Source organism: Sander lucioperca, chromosome 3, assembly GCF_008315115.2.
Source record: "Sander lucioperca isolate FBNREF2018 chromosome 3, SLUC_FBN_1.2, whole genome shotgun sequence".
NCBI lineage: Eukaryota > Metazoa > Chordata > Actinopteri > Perciformes > Percidae > Sander > Sander lucioperca.
In genome coordinates, this window is record NC_050175.1 from 3,379,398 (window position 1) to 3,397,091 (window position 17,694).

The following is a 17,694-nucleotide window of genomic DNA, read 5'->3' on the forward strand; positions in this document are numbered from 1 at the left end:
GTTGTTTGAACAGTAGGAACAGCTTCCTGTTTATGTAGGAAGGTAGTCTGATACCTGTAAGGTATATATGTACGTATGGTATCTGAAACAATAATCAGAGTAGAAAACAATAGAGTCAATATGACAGTAAAATGAATGTATGTCATATATGTCAAATGAATATAAAATTGTCACATTAGCATCAACTATCTCAATATACTACACTCACAGATTAGCAGCTCACAGCGTTAGCATTAGCGCGTTAGCATTAGCTTAATAACAGCGATGTAGAAACAGTATTAAATCTACTCAGAAATATGAACTATCAATCAAACTCTCTAAATCGTCCTTAAACACAGTAAAGCTCTGCCACAGAACTTAAAGGTAACTGAAACATGGGTTCTGGTTATTTAACAAACTTACATGTGCTCATTCATGCATACAATGTTCATTCCTTGGCTGTACCGAGTGGAATAACCAAGGGGGTAAGCTTCTCTTCGTACCGCGAACCTCCTATGGCGCCATTTTAATGCTACAAAGCGATCACCCCCCGTTAGCATTCCATTGACTGCCATTCATTTTGACGTCACTTTGACAGCGAATAACTTTACATCTGAAGAGTTTAAAGACTCTATTTGTCCATTGTTTATTTCTAAAGAAACACAACAATGTATAAAAGGCTCCATTACCTTGTACCTCACGTTATGGCTCCGTAGTATACGTTTTTGTAAAAATAGGCTAACGATTGTGTCATAACCACGCGACTTACTGTCGCATAGTAGAGGAATTACCGTATAGTACAGGAGAAGCTCGCAGGCAGTTTGGACTTACATTAGCTGTTTAAGTTTAATTACTAATGTTAACTAGCATTTTAGTTAGCAATAATTAGCCTGTGCCTATGTTATCTCCTTACATATACCTACGCTCTCCTTCTCTGCAAGATTGGGAATTATTGAGATTTCTCTTGGCACAGCTACCAGAAGACTTCCAACTTTCAGACACGTTGCTCACGTCACATTTACGTTGTTTCTCTCAGTTGGAGGCTGCGCAGTAACGCTCAGCGCTCACCGGAAAAGTGCTTCTAAAGGCCTTCACTGGTCTCCGTCCAGAGCAATGGGATTTGTTGGTCCATTCTTATATACAGTCTATGGGAATAACTCACTACAGAATATCAACGCAGTGGAAAAGGACCCCAGTCCTTACTTAGTTGTCCGGCCTAATGCCTGTCCATTTATCTAACTAATACTGCCACCTAGTGGGAATAGTGGGAATTCAGTACAATAGTATTGTCAACAGAGACATATAACTAACTTTATAAACTTAGCACAAAAAGTGCACAAAAGTGCACAAATGCATGTTCCTTTGAAATGGTGCCGCATTTGTAAGGAACATGCATTTGTGGGATGAGCAGCAGCGCTGAATATGTGGGTTGCGCCCATGAAAAATTTGCCAAATCGTCTCTGACATTGCCAAACAGCATTTCTTTGCTGTTGCTATTGACTCTTGTTTTGAGCTTCTGGTACCCCCAGGTGCTGACAATCAGGTGCCTGATTCTGCAACTAGTGGCAATGCCATATCTCCACAGTCTGGGACCAAACTCTATCCTCCAAGATGACAATACTCGTCTCCACAGAGCGGGGTTTATCAGAGACTACCTTCAGAATTTGGGAGTGGTGGCCGGGTTGGCTCAGTGGGTAGAGCAGGCGCACATATACTGAGAGGTTTATCTGTAACAGCAGTAGGTCCAGGGTTCGAATCTGACCTGTGACGATTTCCTGCATGTCTTCCCCCTCTCTCTCCCCTTTCTCACCTAGCTGTCCTGTCAAAATTAAAGGTGGAAAAGCCCAAAAAATAATCTTAAAAAAAAAGTGGGAGTGGAGAGGTTGGAATGGTTTGCCAGCAGTCCTGACCCCAACCCCATTGAACACTTGGCCACCAGGCATTTTGGGCCCCATGACAAAAAATCAAATTGGGCCCCCTCTGTGCAGCTGTTGTCACCACATCTCTAGGACCTAACTGTCCCATCAAAAGCTTTACATAACTCTAATTAAAGGCTTGCAACTGTCTTGCTTCTTGTAGTTCAATACTAGTACTAGCACAATATTTACTGCTGGTGATTTGTACATGCATGCAAGTCTAGTATGCAGTTCACTATGATGATAGATTTTTAATAGTTGTTTTTAGCAAACATAAAAAATGTGCTGAAGGCCATCTTTTACAGTCTCAATGTATTTTTATTGTAAAATTTGACAAAATGGAAAATTCTCTTAACAAAATTATTATTATTATTATTAATTATTAATTATTATAATTATTAATGAAGGTTTTAAAAAAAGAAAAACGAACAAACTTAGATATATATTAACTTTTCAATCAAAATAAATTAACATCATCCTCTCAAAACAATGAAAACAGCAGATTTTTTACCTTAGCTGCACATATATGCCAACAAGAAAATAAAGTGGACATGTAAAATGGAATTTCCACACCAGGGTTATTATAGTGCTACAAAACAGATCAAGTGATCACTAAATCAAAAGGTTTTGAGGTTAGCTACTGACTGTTTCCAATTGTCCAGCATCCAGTACAGACAGTAGGTTGTTGTTTTTTTTATTTTATTTCATAATGATCATTATATAAGAAAATAATTGTTATTAATGTGTTTGAATTTCTGTCATTAATAAATATTTCATTTTCTTTTTTGTAATGGTAAAAAGAGCAAGAGAGACAGAGAAATCCCCACAGACTCCCTGCAATGATGCTAACTGGCATGTCATTGAACACAATGTTGCTCACCTTCTTCACTGGGACAGGGAGGGGCACAGTTAGGGGGAGACTGGGGTGCTGCTGACTCATCTGTTGTTAAGTCTGCTAAAAGGGGCAGTGACAATGATTTAATATGGATATCTTGCTAAACGTTTCCCTGCACTGATTAAATGGTGATTAAATGTAGGCTAACACTAGTCTGTAGCTAGCTAGCTTATTTCACTATGGACATTAAGCCAACAGGTTAATACCACTCACAGACTATAGGCTACCCACCTTTCTTGGTGAAAAACAAGGTTACAGTTTGACACCCTTTCCTTTTTCCTCTCTCTCTCTTTTCTCTCTTTCCTTTTTTGAAAACCAGATTTTGATTTAACGTTACTTGGCAACCCCACTAACACAGAACGTTTAGGGAACGTTGGGGAACGTTAGTTTCTGGTTCCCTAAAGGTTAGTTCGAACCAGACCAAAAACTAACGTTTAAGGAACGTTCCCTCATGGTTATAACGTTCCCTAAACGTTAAGGGAACCAACCAACAGGAACGTTCTCCTGTGGTTGCACTGTACCTCCACACAACGTTCCCGTTTGGTTGTTTTTGGTTGTTTTGGTTGTTCTGAGTGCGGTTTTGAAAATGTTTATTTATACCAGCTCCATTTAAGTTTTGAAGTAGCATATAAAAGGTTTGCAGTCACTTGATTTAGATTCACTCAAAAATGATTGGTCTTATAAAATCTAAGTAAGATAAACAACATAGCAAGAGAATATATTTATTTTTAGGCTGATAACAATTTTGTTAAAAACAATAATTTGTGCTCGATTTCGTTTTTTTTAACTGTATTAGGTGAAAATACTTAAAACAAGAATCTATCAATAGAACGATTTTCACAACTAAGAAAATTCACTTCTTTCATTTCACAGTTCACTTCTAACAAGTGGCTCAGTTCAGTGTAATCCAACCGTTACACCCCCACGCCAGTAGGGGGAAGACAGTGCTTCTGCTCTCAGGTGACCGATTCAAGTCCTGTCCTGACTTCCGTATACAACACCGGTATACATACCTGGCAAACAAGGCAGACAAAAGATCTGTTCGTTTGATCCCAAATTCGAACTGAAATACTGCCATTGACTAAAACATATGCTGACTACATTTCACCGACGGTGTTATAACGCGAGGTAGGACGAAAATACCAAGAAAGACATTGTCGGCTGTCAACAGTAAAGACTTTTCTCCGCTCAAGACTGCTAGCCCGTATGCTAACGCGGGAAACATGTTAGCTTTACACAGCTAGCTATGCCGTGAGCGCTGCTAGCCCCATGGATACATCAACGTTGGCCACAGAGACTGAGCCTTCCCTCGGTAATGTTTTAACCACCATAAGGAACTGTGGTGGCAAAATTATATTTTAGGCATGATTCTTTATATTCTTGTCTTATTTCTGTTTTACTTTGTCTTACAATGCTGAAAGTGACTTTTTCTTTTTCTCACATGTTGAAAGTAAGAGCCACCAAGTCTGAGAACGTAATATGTACGCTGAACAGATAGGGACTACAAGGTCACCCTAAACTATCTGTTATTTCTGCCTGAATAGTTGAGACTTCTCACATAGTTGAGATAAACGGGATGTCTAAGTCTTGGGGTAGAAAGTGGTACAGAGGGGAAGAAGTGAAGTGGCTCCTGAATGTCTGACTATGTTTGATTGTAAGAAATGTTGAGTCATGTTTAGAAAGAGGGGCATGCTTTTCTATCTCACTGGAGATGCATATATACTGTGTGCTTTCACACCAGAGCTGCGTGCCTTTTGTGAACCGTGTGCTTCCTGCATTTGCAAATGTAAATAAATACTCAAAGACCAAACTTTGGTTTAATCCTCAAATCGTCCTTATTTGTTTCATCTGGTGTTTTTGATACGCACTCCTGCTGCTAACAAGAAAAACTTCCACTACAATCTGGCTTGTCGCGCAGGATTGGATGAGATAACAGAGAAAAGAACTCCGTGGGTCGCTGATGACCGTACATCCAGGGATCAAAAATCGCCTGCCTCATACCTCTAACCTTAAAAAGGTATTTCAGAGAGAAGGGGGTCAGGACCACGGAGAACTCTTGACTGTTTCCACTCCGATCTAAAACGAACAGGAAGAAATTTCCAGCAGCACGGGTGAGATCAAAATTGATTAAATGCAGTTGGATTGTGAATTCAAGATTTTGAACAAACATTCTAAACAAGCAATAATTGCTAAACAAATTAAGTAATGAAGATTTGCGAAATCATTATTGAAGAGGATAAATGAAACAAATACTGACATTTGGAAATTGAGTAATTTGGTACCTTTTTGTTTCTTTTGATTTTGTTTTTGGGGTTCTAGTTAAAAGAAAATAGCATTGAATTTATGGTTAGAAGTGACATTTTTCTTGCAGAAACAGACATATTTCTGGTTATTTATGTGAGGCAGGCAAGAGAGTAACAGAAGGGACAGACTGTTGGGCTGGTCAAAAAGGTTAGAAGAAGAAAACTAACTAAAGTTAATTGAAGGCCTTTGAGAAAGCTAAAGGTAGTTGAAAGCCTTAGAGAAAAATAGTCTACAATACTCCGAGCGAGTTCTTGACTATTAGAGACAGACTGCAGAGGAAATGAAATAGTTTAAAAACAAGTTATTGACTGTTAAAAGATTTTGTCTGCAGGGCTGTACCGGGTTTTTACAAGGTTTGCCGAAGAAAAGAACTGAGCCTTGTGGTGACGACCACATTGTAAAAAAAATAGTATACTAGCTTCTGTTACTATGGGTAAATGAAAGCTCAAAGCCGCATCTGGGCCCATTGTGGGTGAGATGGATGGAAAATATGGACCAGACTTCACCAGATGTCTGTCATATTGGTCAAAGAAATTTTGACAGTTAAAACAGAGGTTTTAAAACAAATTGAGGATAACAAGAAATGTTTTAATGTGTGGATGAAAAAAGCTGATAGCAGAGAGAGAAAACAATTGAAGAACAATTAACTCTGTTGGACATTCATGACACTGATGAAACATAGAAAAGAGGAAAAATACTGATGCAAATCTCTTTGAGTTCTAGTGCGAAATGTTTTAATGTGTGGATGAAAAAAGCTGATAGCAGAGAGAGAAAACAATTGCAGAACAATTAACTCTATTGGACATTCATGACAACTGATGAAACATAGAAAAGAGGAAAAATACTGATGCAAATCTCCTCTTTGAGTTCTAGTGCCGTGGAATTCCACCTCGACAGCCTTCCGCCACAACCACACCACCCGCCGCCGAGAGAGGAAAGGATGCAAGAATGCTGGACAATCGTCTGCCTCAGGACCTCCACCAGAAAGGAGGACGAAGAGGGGGATTACACATGCCCCGTGTTCGAAGTACCCATGATAGGAGAAGCAGTAGGGGCTGGATACAGACCCTGGACAGACACTGACATAAGAACTGCCACCAGCCATTTGCCCACCTACAAAGACTCAGGTGCTCGCCTCACTGAGCTTCTCATTGTGGTTGTTAATGAACAGACAGCTGAAAAAGCTGAGAGGAAAAGACAAAGGAAAAATGATGAGGCCCAGCTGAGACTGCTGAAAACCATGACAGAGATGGCTGGGAGAAGCAGAGGCACAGGTGGTTTCAGAGGTTGTGGGGGAAGCGGAATCAGAGGCAGAAGAAGAGAAAAAGGACAATATCATAAGAACACTCCGGCAGCGAATAAAGACACGTTTCAACTGCAGAGAAAAGGGACATTGGTCATATAACTGTCATCATCCCAGGAGGGATTCGTCCGGAAGGAAATACAACGACCCCCAAGGGTATGCAGTCTGAGAGGTGGCGGGGGATGGGATGGTGGAAGTGCTGAGAGGATGGAAACCACGTTCATAACGACTGAGGACGGTAAAACAGACACACACGTACATACACGTGCTTGCAATGAAGATATGCTTTCTTGCACGCTACAAACACTCCCCTACACGATAGACAGATATTATTAGATGCAATACAGCACATTGAACAGAAAAAGATATGCCAACCTATTCAATGTATTTTATCTGATGTGTATACAAATTGCCTACCATGGTGGTAATTATACAAGGGAAGGACATTTAATTATTAGTTGATTCAGGAGCAACAATTTGGGTTTTGCTAAAATCTTTGTTTTTTAAATCAGAAGCTCTCTGGTAACTAGTTTTTTTTTCCCCATATAGAAATGATTTGTGGGATGGTTATCTCAGAAAAGTTCACCATTCCTATGATTTGTGTATATTCAGATCCTTAGGATCCTGAACTAGACGAGAAAGGAAAGTGCTAATTTTCTTTTTCCTTTCACCTGTGTGTCCTGTAAAGTTATTAGGCAGAGATTAAAAATGTCTATTTGAATTGGAGTCATCTTTTGCCCACTGGCCTTAAGGTTGTGCGTCTTGATAAAAATCACTCTTTGGCTGACATATTTTTGTTACAGCCTAAAAGTACGCATTTGTTTACAAATTAATGGGACATGTCAGTCTGTTAATCTCCTGACTATGGTAAACAAATTATGACACCTGTAGCTGAGCTTAAGGAGTCACAAATATTACATTGCATTTCTTTTATCACCCTTGACTCTGATGAAGATTAAGTTGAAAAGTTTTTGAACAAGTCAAAGGATGAGCTTGAGTTTTCTTTTGTCTAACTGGCATATACACACGTGCAGTGGCTGTTACCTTGACTGATAAACTAAATAAGTTTTTCAGAATTTCTAACTCAAAAGCTCACTTTCATGTTTCTTTGTCTCCAACAGAAGAGGAGACAGACTCAGGACACCTTGTGACTACTTGTAAAATTGACTGACTGGACTGACACTGCTGATAAATAGTGTTTTTTTTCTCCATCGACGAGGAGATTATAGAAAACCCGTACAAAATACACATATTTGCATGGTAAAAAACAAAAAGACATTTTATCTACTGATGTTTCACCACTTTTTTGTCTCAGGTACAGCGTCATCACTGGACAAACACACAAATGTGATGTGGATTGATATAAATTGTCAACCTGTAGTCAGTAAGTGGCGTTCGGACTACAGGCCCCAGAAACATCAGTGCACGCTAAAACAGGAAGCAATCGACATCCGACCTGGTTTTTTTTTAACTCCTTATTGACGGATGGAGTTATTGTTCCATGTTTAGATTCTCCTGTAACGTACGTACACCTATTTTCTCAGTAATGATAAATAAGGAGAATCATCTTATTATAAATGTTGAAGTTTTGTTTTTGTTCAGGACCTCCAAGCAGTAAATGCAGTGGTCTATGCTCGAGCACCCAAAGTTTCCCAAACCAAAAACAACATTCCAGGGAATGTTAAATGTTTTATGTCTCTGTTGTTTTGTCTAACGTTTTTTTCTTTTTCAGTGTTCCAGTGGAAAAGACAGCAAAATATCGTTTTATAGTTCTGGTTGATGGTAAGCTGTACACCTTGACACACCTTTGTCAGGGGTACATTGAGTTTTTAATTAATAATGCCATAGATCAGTAAAAGAATAACAGTGGGTTTACATGTACCCTGGAGAAATCCTTCTTTCTTTGAGAGAGGACAGCTGGAGGAGGAGCTTCCCAGAGATAAGAGAAAAACAGGAGTTGTGCATGTGGAAATTAGGTTCAGCAATGATTTTGAGGTACAGTTTTTGACATAAATGATATACTGTGATATGTTCCCATGTCAGGTAACAAATTGGATGAATAGATGTCAAATTAGAAGTACTTACGTTTGCTCTATAGGCCTAAAAACTTTGATTCATAAAGATTCTTAGAACTACCAGATAGTAAATAGTTTTACTTTGGGTTGCAAACTAAAGATAAAAATGAAATAAACAATAACTTTTTGTTTAATTTGTCTTAGTTTAATGGTTATATTGAAACCAATACAGGTTGATATGAGATTTCATCCTAAAAACAGTTCATTTAATTTCGTACTCTAAATGAGTTTTTCAGTTGCTATATCACAAAATTGCCTAAACTAAATTAGTTGATGATGACGTTGAAAAAAATTTTTTTTTCTTCTCTGAAAAAAAAATACTTTTTGAACTTTTGTGGCTGATAAACAGGGTTTTTGCTGTGTAACACAGGACAGTGTTAATGGCTAAACCGACTAAACAGATTATTTTTATATGCTGCTTATTGAGTCATAAGTTTTTCGTGACTCAAATAGGAGGGATATAGTAGCAATAATAAATAGTGTTCGATAATTTTTTTGATTTTAAAACTACTCTAAAGAAAATTTAGTTTTGTTTTGATTGACTTGCACTATTTGCAAAAACACAACCTTTAAGGTAATCTAAGGCAGTGGTTCCCAACCTGGGGTCCGGGGACCCCTAGGGGGGGCGACAAAGATCACATGGGGGGGCGCAAGTCTTTATCTGGTTTGAGGTTGAGGTAAAAAAAAAATATTTGCACATGTTAAACAAATTATGATATTACACTAGAATATATAATGTATACAAAAGTCTGCATGAAAACTATGTATTTTTGTTCTCGCTTAAACTTGTAGGCAGGCTACTTAGTAGGCCAGACCTCCGGGACCTCTTAACCTGGGATCCTTGCTGTCATCAGGTCAGCTGCTAGCTGATATCATCCTCGTTTTTCCTGCCGCCACAGCATCACTATTTTATGAACGAAACATGGCGGAGAAACGTATAAGTGCTGATAACTCCTCTGTATCAAAAAAGAAAGTAAGGGAAAGTTACCTCAACTTTGGTTTCGGAGGGGGGCTCAGCTTTTCTTAGACATAAGTAGGGGGGGCGCCAAGAAAAAAAGGTTGGGAAGCACTGATCTAAGGCATAAAAGAGAACAGTTTTCAAAAAACAGTTTTCCTTTTCAGCATATTTGTATGGATTTTATAGAGTTAAACCAGAATGAGGGAAAGAAATGCTGTTTTATAATTATTGATAATGACTAAAATGAGTAGAAGTTTTTCCAAGTGATAATATTGATAAAAGAACAAATAATGCTTTTTGGAGTTCTGTTTTGTGCCACACAGTGCCTCGTGTGTGTCAGTCGGGTCCATCTCACCCCCCCACCAGCTGCAGGATGGACTGAGAGAAGGAGGTGGGGGAGCGAGAGACCGTCCTGATCTGACACATCTGACGCATTGAGAAGTTAAGTAGCATACAGACTCACATTCTGAAAATACACACACTATTAGGAGAAGATAATTAGAAGTACTTATTTTTACTTTTAAGATTCAGATTGGTGTGTCAGGAAATATTTAAAGTACATTTCCCTGTTCGAATTTGAATTGGATTGATGAAAAGTTGATAAAAATAACTGTGGTTTTAGGTAAGTCCTGACATAAACATCAGTAAACTATTTTTGGGTAAATACAGGCATAAAAATTCCATTCAAAGACTTCCTAGAAACCTGGTTTGAAAAGGGGAATACCTTAAATTGTATTTTTCTAGTCTTTCACAGTTGCTACATCTTTTCTGGTGAACTGTTAATTTTGTGAGGTTTAGTGCTGAGATGGTTTGAAACCATGATGATTAAAAACCATGTGTCAACAACTTTAACACGGAGATTATGATTAAGACTAACATCTAAATGAAAATGTTTAATACTGATGTGAATGCTTAATGATGTAAATTATGAGTAATATACTGAGACAATGGTATGCACATATTCATTTAATATTTACTCTTTTTTATATATATATATATATATATATATATATATATATATATATATATATATTGAAGTTAAGAAAAACGTTTAATCATTTAAATGTTGTATTTTTGATGATGCAAAATAATACAGGAGGGAAGTTAAAGATAAAACTTACATGAAAAAGTAAGATATAATATAAGTTAAAGATAAATCTTATGAACAGTAAAAAATAATAATATATAATATACTAATTTACTTTTGTATATAAAAGGGATAACAATTCAGTCAGGAAAAGCTTAGAGGAAACAAGAGCTTTAGAGAGCTAGAGAAGTACACTGTGTGACAGTCTATGAGAGACTGGCTCAGGTTACAAGCTGGCGTTTCCAGCGAGGAGGAGTCTGCCACAAGACCTTCTGCCTCTGAGCTTTCAGCACACAAACATGAAAAACTTGAATTGACTCAAATGCATTTTAGGAAAAAGTTTAGAAAAAAAAAAACCAAGAGGTTGCCCTCCAGGTCAGTTCCTGCTGGTACCAGAGAGCTAAATGTACTTTTGAATTAGGATAATGGATTTCCTATTGATGGATTGTATAGGAGATACATTTAACAGTTACTTTCACTCAGAAGTTAATTATAGTTGTCCTACTTCTTGCCTTTATCTGAGGGATATTTAAATGATAGTTTTTTTTATTAATGGAGAAAATATGCTTTTTTCCAAAATGGCAAAAGCTGATGAAAATTGTGAACATACAAAAGTGAAGTGCAAAAAATCTAAAATGCTGTTGATTAGAAGTTTTAAAAAAATAAAGCTGACAAAGACTATATATATATATTTTTGTGATTGAAATTTTGAGCTACTATAACTAGGGAATTTCCCCAGTGGGGGCTACATAAAATGTTCTTATATCATATAGGTGATAAACAAAAAGTTGATTTTTTGATTTCAAAAACAAATTATGTAATTTGTAGGAATAACTAATCTGGATTTCAAAGACAAAAGAGTCAATAGCAGAGTTTGTCAAATGCTTACAGATGCTATTGTGATCTGACATATTTGGGTTAGGAAGAATTAGGATTTTTGTACACAAAACATACGTGTATGAAATATAATGTTTTATTGTCATCAAACTGCCTGACAAATATATAGGCCTACAAGTCCAGCTGAAATGATTAGTTGCTTTAATCAATTAGTTGACTGACAGAAAACTGCTTTGATCATTTCCAGGTTTCAAAATGTGAGGAATTTTCTATATTGTTGCTTTTTAATACCTTAAGTACATATCTTTATGATACCTTTCTTACTTATACAGCAACAATGGAGCTAGGTAGCTAGCTAACTAACGTTAACGTAATATATTATGTGTCCCTAAGAGCCGATGTGGGTTTAGAGTTTAACACTTATCTTACGATACATCCGAGGGCTGTGTGCTGTAAAGCCTGTAACGTGGATGAGAGATAAAGCCATGGATGTATTAAGAGAAGCTCTATTCACGAAACTGCAGGCTAACCTAGCATGACATAATGATTACACCTCCTTGGTTGTCTAAATACAAATACATCCATCGTTTATTTAGATAATCATGGTAAGACCTTAAGTACAGACTATTATTTACACTTCAAATATTCTTTTTTGCAATCAGTACAAATTGTATGGTCTTTTATTTCAGATGAATCCATTCCACAAGCAAGCAAGCATTTCAGGACGGAGCGTGTGTCTGGAAGCCCTGTCCGTAAGTTAACATTTATGCATGCGTTTAAGGGCCCTGACACAGCAACCAGACGGGCCGACCGTCGGCGGAAAAGCCAGTCGGACTGATCAGTCGGGTCGCGAGGTCCAAAAAATGCCTCAGAACACACTGAGGCGACGCCGACTTGAGCGTACGCTCTGCGCGTGCGCGAAACGTAATACGTCTCCATACCAGCAGGTGGCGCTGCTCTGTATTGTTTCCATTAACAGTCTGATTATTTCCCAGAAAATGAAAACCGGCAGCTGATTGGACGAACGCGTCACGTGGTCCTTTTTTCTCCGGAAATTCACAGCCAGACTGTCAAGGCGGCTCGTTCAGAATACGATCTTATATTGTACTAAAATAGTTCACCGAAACGTGTTTCTGAAAACATTTTAAGAGAGAAATAGGCCATGCAGTTTCTGAATCTGTCTTCATTTCAGATTGACAAAGGTCAGTTTAAAAGATTTTCGTCAGATTTTGAGCGGCTCATCCGCTCCCCATTTCCGGGTGAGTCCCGACTGCCCTGTCCCCGACTGAACATGTCGGGTCGGCCCAAATGAATGCCGACGGCTCCTCGGACGGCCGACAGCACGGGACACACAGAACAGACTCGAGTCACCGACCTCGCCAGACGTCCCGACGCCCGATTATCGGGCTGGTGTGTCTTCTCTATAAGAAACCAGAGTTTCCTACCATGGAACTACTGACACTCAACCTGGTGCATATCATGTGACTGTTCTGATGCGTTTGTCCCTTCCTGCCCTTTTTCAGGTCAGCAGATGTTATTGCCTCCACCACCTGCATGTAAGTGGGTTTTTTTTTTAGCGATTTTCTAATGTAACAGCATAGGTTCATCCTTTGCGATGGCATGTGCAAGAAACCTACCATAAATGAACTGACCAATATTCATATTTACTTTTTTAGATCAACACCGTACAGGAAACCTGCCAGTCGCCCAGTGCTGGATGGGTCGATTGTGACGCAAGCTCGGCCTGCCACTTCTTGGGACCCAGTTGAAGGTACAGTGGCTTTGAATTTTCCATTTCCAATTAAATACAATTTTATGACAAGGAACTTGAGAGTAACATAACTTTTTTTGTTGTTGTAAACAACAGACCTCATCACACAGAGGGAGACCATGGAGCCATGGAGACGGAAATGAGAGGTAAGAAGACTCACTTAAGTTGTTCACATATGCAAGTTTGTAATGTATAACAACTAAAACTAACACCATTAATTTTTCCATAGCCATGAGGGCATCCATTGCCCACCTGACACAGTGGATGGATGCATTTGAGGAGAAGATGGATGAGCTGCTCATGCTGTTAAGGAGCTCCCAGTTCCCTCCCTCTGCTCCAGGCGAGGACATATTGGTATCACCCTGCTCGACCGTCACCGAGCTGGAGGAGCTTCTCGGTCACCCGGGCATAAATTCAAATATCATCATAACAGAACTGACTTCTCTTACAAAATGAGATAGTACAAGCTCTCCACTTTGTTCTACATGTGTAATTTGTATTTCTATATGTTTTACAGCAACTTTTCCTGACAACGCTTGGAGGTCTGACCACAGGTACTGCAGTCTGACGCATGCTACGGCAAGTGGCAACCAATGACGTGCTGAAAGAGTATAGCCTGCGGGGAGGAAAGGCAAAGAAGGCATTCCAGGACCTGACTATATGCAGGGTTATAACAGGCAGGTGTTATTTTATTGTTCACATCAGTATTATTCTTAGCTTGGCTGATAAGAGGTTTTAATTTGACTTGTAACTTTGCTTCATTTTGACGTCTACTCTAGCGGCCTCCCAGAAGAACTTCCCCTCGCTGACTGCAGCAGACGTGGAGGACTTGATCGGGCAAGCGCTGAAGTTTGCCCCACACAGACGGTAAATTGAAATGCTTCTATATGATGTGAAAAAAACAGTTGTTAGTAAGACAATTAGTCTTTTGATTCTTGGTATGACATATCCAACTTTTGTTTCTTTCTTTTTAGGCCAGCTGAGGACTATAAGCCAAACCATGGAGCTCTATTTTTCATTTATTTTTTTTGTATTTTTTACATCCATCTTGCAGCTTGTATTTTTTTTATTAACCTCTTAACGAACGGCTGCATTTTCAAGCTTTTTGGTCTAAACGACATACCCAAATTAAAAGTGGTACAGCTCCCATATACTTTGACACTCGGGTGTGCCTGATATCATTGGAAAGGTAACAGTCTCAAGTGTTTGTTCCAAGTGTCAGGGTGATTCTAGACCTTACTGACAGAGTTACAGAGGCTAGAATGGAGGGTTTTTATTTCCGTCCAAGTCATACAGCTGTAAAATTATTAAAGTACACTGCTGTAAACACATCTAGTGAGATACCATCTAGAGTCAACACCATGTTATAGCCACATGTCTCAGCTTACTACAGAAAAAACCCAGAAGCCAAAAGACTCAAAAATGGATTTTATATGAATTTTTTTCTACAGATATGTCTGTGCGTTTTTCTGATTTCCATTTGAAAAGTGCAAAGAAAAAAGCCAAGAAAAACTGCAAAATACAACACTTATCAAATACACAAACACACCCACATCAATCATACACATACTTGAGATAACTATTTACATAAAAATATGGAAATAAGTAATTATTAATTGCTCAAGGAAATGAAAACAGTCACTGTTTGTGCTGAAACACAGAGCCAGCCATCACAGGGTTAAAATTGCCATGCCTTTCAATATATCAATGGAATCCTCTACTCATTGGCTAAAAGGGTAGGCAGGTCTTGTACCATGGAATTGTAACTGGCTCAAGCAACTGTCGATCGAAGGCAGCGTGACCCCGAACAGCTAGATTTGGATAAAACGGCTTGGATATTCCATTTCCTTGGACTCTTGGGGATGTAGGAAAAAACGTTTTTGTTACAATATCAACGTTGTGGCTAAAGGGAGAAAGAAAAAGGTATGAATGCACAGTCGACTCTTGACACCAGCTGCGCCGTCTACGGCTGTGTTGTTTTATTTTCTATAACTTTGTAGCAGTTGTGTAACTGCTATAAATCATCTTATGCTTTGTGTGTGGGCTTAATGGAATAATGAGACTAAGCTTTCAATTGGTGTGTCGCATGGCTGTATATTTTGAAGATTTAATGCTTTAAAGTTATAAAAACGTTTGAGTGGAGGTTACAGCGACGCCACAGCCACAAGCTGTGCCGTACACTGTACAGTGATCGAGGTTAAAGCAATTGTATTTGTTAATATGCTAATATATAATAATTCATTACATTACCATTCCAATATGCATCTTTGCACACTATATTTGCCCTACATTTGCACTCTACATCCCACTCCATTGCTTTTTTTCTTATTTGTATAGTTTCTGATTGTTATATTATTTTTTTAGGCCTTTTATATTTTTTGTATTTTGTTAATTTTATATTAAAGTTTTAAATCCCATCAAGTTTGCGACTGGTGACCAGCATGAGGAGAAGGTGCCAGACTGTTGTGGCTGTGTATGGTTCTTCCACATGCTACTGAGGCTCTTGTTTGTGAAATGAATAAATTGTTCAATTGCCAATATGTCTTGTTGTTTCTTCAAACTTCAATCATCCAATCCACCAAACACCAAACGAGTCAATGGCAGAATAAGCTGTTTGGCATTGGCAGAGAAGATTTGGCAAATGTTTCAAGGGCGCAACCCATATACTCAGCGCTGCTGCTCATCCCACAAATGCATGTTCCTTACAAATGGGGCACCATTTGAAAGGGAACTAAACGGGCTTTCCAACGGTATAAGATTTATTGCCAATGTAGTATATGACCATTCTATAACTTTCTATAAACTTTGCTTAAAGGTTTGTTATAAGGGAGTCCTATGAACTTTACTCTACATTCACTGAGAACATCTGGAAATTGTTAAGCAGAGCGGAGGTCCCCCCAAGACAGAAGAGACCTTTTTTGGAGTTGTGCCAGATAACAGGCATGGATTGGCCAGTTCAGTTCTGTGGTCGAATCATGTATTCACACATATCACGCCCTATGTTGATACAATGCATAGGATATATACGTTGCTCACACAAAGGAAAGACAGAACGACTTTTGGAAGAATTTGGGTTGGTCGTTCTCCGAGCTCACTGCAGGAGTTTGTTAAATTGATGCTGAATCTTTGTTGTAATAAACCTTTTTATAATCAAGAACAGTGTCAGCGGATTCCTCTTCATACAGCATCACAGCATTACTATTTAAGACACCACACCAAAAAGCATTGTTACCACAGAGAAATAATCTACCAAACACAAATTTCCTTACTTTTTGTGCTAAGTTTATTTTTCATTATCTGAAGCATTTATTTTTTCTCTCCCATAGTCACAGTGGGGGTCATTATCTCATCTTCTCCCCTTTCTTTCCTCCCACTCCCTGCAGAAGAGCAGCTCCAGGTGTCCTCATCATCCACTGTGGCAGCAACAGCATCAAGCTGATCCCTGTGATGGAGAACCAGCTTCATCTCCAGCAACTTGGCATGTGACTCATGAGTTCAGCACGTGTTTCTTTTTTTACTGACCCAAAGGTGCAGGTGGAAGGCTGGCTGGAAATTTGTCAAGTGTTATGGCTACATTTGTTTGTAGCTTAAATTGTGTTGTTCTGTTCATTATGGTTAGTTAATCGACAATTCCGGCGCAAAATGAACCTAGGGTTTAATAACAGTCGAACGTTCTCTGGGATCTGTTTTCATGCTAATCGAATGCAGCAATAACACTGTTAACCACCTTTGCTATTTTTCATCCCCGCAACAACACACTTTATTCAATTTTCCCCCTAGAGCCTCATGGACTCTCTAGGCCATGTTGGGTATATTATACAACGCAGTCTCACGGCAGTTCGTGTAAATGTCACGTTATTCTTGATCTATTGATACATATTCACGGAGACGTTTTTCTTGTTTTTTACGTGTAAATGTCACGTTATTTTCTCGGGGAAAGGACGCCGGGAGGCGGCCGAAAAAGACGCTCCATAAGCCAGGAGGCGGTCCGCTGGGGACGCGCCGGACGAGGCAGTCGGGAGGCGGCCGAAAAGGACGCTCCATAAGCCGGGAATCGCCACGGCAGTTCGTGTAAATCTCAAGTTCTTCGCCCGCGAGGCGGCCCGCTGGGGACGCGCCACAATAACGGGATGGCGGAGGTTGGGTTTAGGAAAAACCTTACGGGGAAAGGGTGCCTTAAATGCCGGGAGACGGCCGCTGGGGACGCGCCACAATAACGGGGTGGCGGAGGTTGGGTTTAGGAAAAACCTTACGGGGAAAGGGCGCCTTACACGCCGGAAGACGGCCACGGGGGCCACAAGTAAGTTTCCCTGGGAAACAAAGCGCCACTATCCCCGGGAAACAAAGCGCCACACGCGGGACGCGAACCCCGCTCGCCCGGGTGAAAGTCCTGTGTTGTTTGACCCATCCACCACCAACCCGACCAACCCCCCTACACGGATTTTCGGCTTTTTATATTACTCCCTACCATTTTCTTGCTGTGGCCACGAAATATGCTTCCCATTGAAATACATTACTTTACATTTTTGTGCTGGCCACCACGTAAAAAACGACAAAAACGTCTCCGTG

General features: G+C 39.4%; 1 long non-coding RNA gene across 1 annotated transcript; it reads left to right on the plus strand.

Annotated features, from left to right (window-relative positions):
• Nucleotides 1-1,135: 1,135 nt before the first annotated feature.
• LOC116041336 lies at nucleotides 1,136-16,240 on the plus strand. The gene is made up of 3 exons (XR_004102914.1): nucleotides 1,136-1,262; nucleotides 5,471-5,474; nucleotides 16,229-16,240. It is a non-coding gene; the product is annotated as an uncharacterized LOC116041336 (long non-coding RNA).
• The last annotated feature ends 1,454 nt before the right edge of the window (nucleotides 16,241-17,694 follow it).